Genomic DNA, 6751 nt, shown 5'->3' on the forward strand with positions numbered 1-6751 from the left:
ATTCCGCAGTCTGATGGTCTGGGGGTAGAAACAGCTGACTAGTGGTGTATATTCAGCAGCATGATGGTCTGGGGGTAGAAACAGCTGACTAGTGGTGTCTACTCAGCAGTCTGATGGTCTGGGGGTAGAAACAGCTGACTAGTTGTGTCTATTCAGCAGCCTGATGGTCTGTGGGTAGAAACAGCTGACCAGTGGTGTCTATTCAGCAGCCTGATGTTCTGGGTGTAGAAACAGCTGACTAGTGGTGTCTATCCAGCAGCATGATGGTCTGGGAGTAGAAACAGCTGACTAGTGGTGTCTATTCAGCAGCCTGATGTTCTGGGTGTAGAAACAGCTGACTAGTGGTGTCTATCCAGCAGCATGATGGTCTGGGGGTAGAAACAGCTGACTGGTGTCTATTCAGCAGTCTGATGGTCTGGGGGTAGAAACAGCTGACTAGTTGTGTCTATTCAGCAGCCTGATGGTCTGGGGGTAGAAACAGCTGACTAGTGGTGTCTATTCAGCAGCCTGATGGTCTGGGGGTAGAAACAGCTGACTAGTGGTGTCTATTCAGCAGCCTGATGGTCTGGGGGTAGAAACAGCTGACTAGTGGTGTCTATTCAGCAGCCTGATGGTCTGGGGGTAGAAACAGCTGACTAGTGGTGTCTATTCAGCAGTCTGATGTTAGAAACAGCTTATTAGTGGTGTCTATTCAGCAATCTGATGTTAGAAACAGCTGATTAGTGGTGTCTATTCAGCAGTCTGATCTTAGAAACAGCTGATTAGTGGTGTCTATTCAGCAGCATGATGGTCTGGGGTAGAAACAGCTGATTAGTGGTGTCTATTCAGCAGTCTGATGTTAGAAACAGCTGACTAGTGGTGTCTATTCAGCAGTGATGTTAGAAACAGCTGATTAGTGGTGTCTATTCAGCCTTTTACTGACGTGTGGCTTCTGTCTGGACACTCTACCATAACATCCTGATTGGTGGAGTGCTGCAGAGATGGTTGGCCTTCTGGAAGGTTCTCCCATCTCCACAGAGGAACCCTGGAGCTCTGTCAGTGACCATTGGGTTCTAGGTCACCTCCTTGACCAAGGCCCTTCTCTCCCGAATTTTCAGTTTGGCTGGGCGGCCAGCTCTAAGAAGAGTCTTGGTGGTTACAAACTTATTCTATTTAAGAATTATGTAGGCCTTTGTGTTCTTGGGGACCTTCTACGGACAATTCCTTCAACCTCATTTTTTTTGCTCTGACATGGACTGTCAACTGTAGGACCTTATATAGACAGGTGTGTGCCTTTCCAAATCATGTCCAATCAATTGAATTTACCTCTGGTGGACTCCAATCAAGTTGTAGAAACAGCTCAAGGATGATCAATGAAAACAGGATGCACCTAAGATCAATTTCCAGTCCCATAGCAAAGGGTCTGAACACTGATGTAAATAAGTTATTTCTGTTTTATATTTTGTATACATTTGCAACCATTTCTAAAAACGTGTTTAGAATAAGGCTGTAACGAAACAATGTAGAGTAAGTCAACGGGTCTGAATACTTTCTGAAGGCCCTGTATCAGCCAAATAACATTGTGATTTGTTCAATTCTTTTAACACATATTGGCCCATGGCATCCATATAGCCTATGCATTAGCAGTAAGCATTATCACCCGTAGCCCAACTGATGCAGCATAGTGGCTGTAAATAAATAAGCTGAAGCATGGGCTTGCCTATCCACATTTACTCTATTGGGCTAATCGTTAGCCAGATCACAAATGTGATCTTGTAACTAGTTAGCATCCTATTGATGAATTTTAGAAGCACAAGCATTTCGCTACACTCGCAATAACATCTGCTAACCATGTGTATGTGAGAAATAAAATGTGATTTTATTTTATTTAGGCGTACCTGTTACGATAACCTGGGGAAACATCGCCACCTGGGGAAACACGCCACCTGGGGAAACACGCCACCTGGGGTAACATCGCCACCAGGGGTAACATCGCCACCTGGGGTAACATCGCCACCTGGGGTAACATCGCCACCTGGGGTAACATCGCCACCTGGGGTAACATCGCCACCTGGGGTAACATCGCCACCTGGGGTAACACGCCACCTGGGGTAACACGCCACCTGGGGTAACACCTGTACTTCTCACAGAAACCACTTCATGTCACCACTATCCCCCTGGTTGCCACTACTCTTGCTCAACAACAACAAAAACATCTACATTTAAGTCACTCAGAAGAACATTTAGGGAGGAAGGGGTTCTACCCCAAGTTACCCTACAATTGACCCGTGCTACATTTAGCAGCGCTCTCCCCTATGCACTCACAGCAAAATGCTGAGTTCCGGTAAAATGGTGCAGTTTTCACACATTTAGGAGATGAGAAATAAAGTAGGAATGGAAAAGCTGGATCCTCCTGTTTTTAACAAAGGCCATTTAAACTGCTTTTCCCCCCAGCAATTTCATTAAGACTGGTGGTGACGGCTTGTCAGAATGTTTTCTTCCCTATGGCTCTGGTAACCTGAACGAGGAAGGCCGGCCAGGCCAGGTAAATAGATAAACCAGACAGCCCCATAGAATGTACAACAACCAGCCGGCCAGGTAAATAGATAAACCAGACAGCCCCATAGAATGTACAACAACCAGCCGGCCAGGTAACTAGATAAACCAGACAGCCCCATAGAATGTACAACAACCAGCCGGCCAGGTAACTAGATAAAGCAGACAGCCCCATAGAATGTACAACAACCAGCCGGCCAGGTAACTAGATAAACCAGACAGCCCCATAGAATGTACAACAACCAGCCGGCCAGGTAAATAGATAAACCAGACAGCCCCATAGAATGTACAACAACCAGCCGACCAGGTAAATAGATAAACCAGACAGCCCCATAGAATGTACAACAACCAGCCGACCAGGTAAATAGATAAACCAGACAGCCCCATAGAATGTACAACAACCAGCCGGCCAGGTAAATAAATAAACCAGACAGCCCCATAGAATGTACAACAACCAGCCGGCCAGGTAAATAAATAAACCAGACAGCCCCATAGAATGTACAACAACCAGCCGGCCAGGTAAATAGATAAACCAGACAGCCCCATAGAATGTACAACAACCAGCCGACCAGGTAAATAGATAAACCAGACAGCCCCATAGAATGTAAAACAACCAGCCGGCCAGGTAACTAGATAAACCAGACAGCCCCATAGAATGTACAACAACCAGCCGGCCAGGTAAATAAATAAACCAGACAGCCCCATAGAATGTACAACAACCAGCCGGCCAGGTAAATAGATAAACCAGACAGCCCCATAGAATGTACAACAACCAGCCGACCAGGTAAATAGATAAACCAGACAGCCCCATAGAATGTACAACAACCAGCCGGCCAGGTAAATAGATAAACCAGACAGCCCCATAGAATGTACAACAACCAGCCGGCCAGGTAAATAAATAAACCAGACAGCCCCATAGAATGTACAACAACCAGCCGGCCAGGTAAATAAATAAACCAGACAGCCCCATAGAATGTACAACAACCAGCCGGCCAGGTAAATAAATAGATAAACCAGACAGCCCCATAGAATGTACAACAACCAGCCGGCCAGGTAAATAAATAAACCAGACAGCCCCATAGAATATACAACAACCAGCCGGCCAGGTAAATAGATAAACCAGACAGCCCCATAGAATGTACAACAACCAGCCGGCCAGGTAAATAAATAAACCAGACAGCCCCATAGAATGTACAACAACCAGCCGGCCAGGTAAATAGATAAACCAGACAGCCCCATAGAATGTACAACAACCAGCCGGCCAGGTAAATAGATAAACCAGACAGCCCCATAGAATGTACAACAACCAGCCGGCCAGGTAAATAGATAAACCAGACAGCCCCATAGAATGTACAACAACCAGCCGGCCAGGTAAATAGATAAACCAGACAGCCCCATAGAATGTACAACAACCAGCCGGCCAGGTAAATAGATAAACCAGACAGCCCCATAGAATGTACAACAACCAGCCGGCCAGGTAAATAGATAAACCAGACAGCCCCATAGAATGTACAACAACCAGCCGGCCAGGTAAATAGATAAACCAGACAGCCCCATAGAATGTACAACAACCAGCCGGCCAGGTAAATAGATAAACCAGACAGCCCCATAGAATGTACAACAACCAGCCGGCCAGGTAAATAGATAAACCAGACAGCCCCATAGAATGTACAACAACCAGCCGGCCAGGTAAATAGATAAACCAGACAGCCCCATAGAATGTACAACAACCAGCCGGCCAGGTAAATAGATAAACCAGACAGCCCCATAGAATGTACAACAACCAGCCGGCCAGGTAACTAAATGATAAACCAGACAGCCCCATAGAATGTACAACAACCAGCCGGCCAGGTAAATAGATAAACCAGACAGCCCCATAGAATGTACAACAACCAGCCGGCCAGGTAACTAAATGATAAACCAGACAGCCCCATAGAATGTACAACAACCAGCCGGCCAGGTAAATAGATAAACCAGACAGCCCCATAGAATGTACAACAACCAGCCGGCCAGGTAAATAGATAAACCAGACAGCCCCATAGAATGTACAACAACCAGCCGGCCAGGTAAATAGATAAACCAGACAGCCCCATAGAATGTACAACAACCAGCCGGCCAGGTAAATAGATAAACCAGACAGCCCCATAGAATGTACAACAACCAGCCGGCCAGGTAAATAGATAAACCAGACAGCCCCATAGAATGTACAACAACCAGCCGGCCAGGTAAATAGATAAACCAGACAGCCCCATAGAATGTACAACAACCAGCCGGCCAGGTAAATAGATAAACCAGACAGCCCCATAGAATGTACAACAACCAGCCGGCCAGGTAAATAGATAAACCAGACAGCCCCATAGAATGTACAACAACCAGCCGGCCAGGTAAATAGATAAACCAGACAGCCCCATAGAATGTACAACAACCAGCCGGCCAGGTAAATAGATAAACCAGACAGCCCCATAGAATGTACAACAACCAGCCGGCCAGGTAAATAGAAAAACCAGACAGCCCCATAGAATGTACAACAACCAGCCGGCCAGGTAAATAGATAAGCCAGACAGCCCCATAGAATGTACAACAACCAGCCGGCCAGGTAAATAGATAAACCAGACAGCCCCATAGAATGTACAACAACCAGCCGGCCAGGTAAATAGATAAACCAGACAGCCCCATAGAATGTACAACAACCAGCCGGCCAGGTAAATAAATGATAAACCAGACAGCCCCATAGAATGTACAACAACCAGCCGGCCAGGTAAATAGATAAACCAGACAGCCCCATAGAATGTACAACAACCAGCCGGCCAGGTAACTAGATAAACCAGACAGCCCCATAGAATGTACAACAACCAGCCGGCCAGGTAAATAGATAAACCAGACAGCCCCATAGAATGTACAACAACCAGCCGGCCAGGTAACTAAATGATAAACCAGACAGCCCCATAGAATGTACAACAACCAGCCGGCCAGGTAAATAGATAAACCAGACAGCCCCATAGAATGTACAACAACCAGCCGGCCAGGTAACTAAATGATAAACCAGACAGCCCCATAGAATGTACAACAACCAGCCGGCCAGGTAAATAGATAAACCAGACAGCCCCATAGAATGTACAACAACCAGCCGGCCAGGTAAATAGATAAACCAGACAGCCCCATAGAATGTACAACAACCAGCCGGCCAGGTAAATAGATAAACCAGACAGCCCCATAGAATGTACAACAACCAGCCGGCCAGGTAAATAGATAAACCAGACAGCCCCATAGAATGTACAACAACCAGCCGGCCAGGTAAATAGATAAACCAGACAGCCCCATAGAATGTACAACAACCAGCCGGCCAGGTAAATAGATAAACCAGACAGCCCCATAGAATGTACAACAACCAGCCGGCCAGGTAAATAAATAAACCAGACAGCCCCATAGAATGTACAACAACCAGCCGGCCAGGTAAATAAATGCTAAACCAGACAGCCCCATAGAATGTACAACAACCAGCCGGCCAGGTAAATAAATGATAAACCAGACAGCCCCATAGAATGTACAACAACCAGCCGGCCAGGTAAATAGATAAACCAGACAGCCCCATAGAATGTACAACAACCAGCCGGCCAGGTAAATAGATAAACCAGACAGCCCCATAGAATGTACAACAACCAGCCGGCCAGGTAAATAAATAAACCAGACAGCCCCATAGAATGTACAACAACCAGCCGGCCAGGTAAATAAATGATAAACCAGACAGCCCCATAGAATGTACAACAACCAGCCGGCCAGGTAAATAAATGATAAACCAGACAGCCCCATAGAATGTACAACAACCAGCCGGCCAGGTAACTAAATGATAAACCAGACAGCCCCATAGAATGTACAACAACCAGCCGGCCAGGTAACTAAATGATAAACCAGACAGCCCCATAGAATGTACAACAACCAGCCGGCCAGGTAAATAAATGATAAACCAGACAGCCCCATAGAATGTACAACAACCAGCCGGCCAGGTAAATAAATGATAAACCAGACAGCCCCATAGAATGTACAACAACCAGCCGGCCAGGTAAATAAATGATAAACCAGACAGCCCCATAGAATGTACAACAACCAGCCGGCCAGGTAACTAAATGATAAACCAGACAGCCCCATAGAATGTACAACAACCAGCCGGCCAGGTAAATAAATGATAAACCAGACAGCCCCATAGAATGTACAACAA

At 46.3% G+C, this 6751-nt stretch overlaps 1 protein-coding gene across 5 annotated transcripts in view; it reads left to right on the forward strand.

Annotated features, from left to right (window-relative positions):
* LOC110535150 (SH2/SH3 adapter protein Nck1) overlaps positions 1-6751 on the forward strand; it is a 118737-nt gene that overhangs the window by 40990 nt on the left and 70996 nt on the right. For 2 of the 5 annotated variants that reach the window (XM_090189214.1, XM_090189211.1), the window contains exon 2: positions 1872-2107. The gene's annotated coding sequence lies outside the window, so the exon portion shown is untranslated. The remainder of the gene's footprint in view (positions 1-1871; positions 2108-6751) is intronic. The other 3 variants (XM_090189215.1, XM_090189212.1, XM_090189213.1) reach the window with 2 other exon arrangements.

The sequence above is a fragment of the Oncorhynchus mykiss genome, chromosome 11 (assembly GCF_057628025.1).
Source record: "Oncorhynchus mykiss isolate SJ-2025 chromosome 11, ASM5762802v1, whole genome shotgun sequence".
NCBI lineage: Eukaryota > Metazoa > Chordata > Actinopteri > Salmoniformes > Salmonidae > Oncorhynchus > Oncorhynchus mykiss.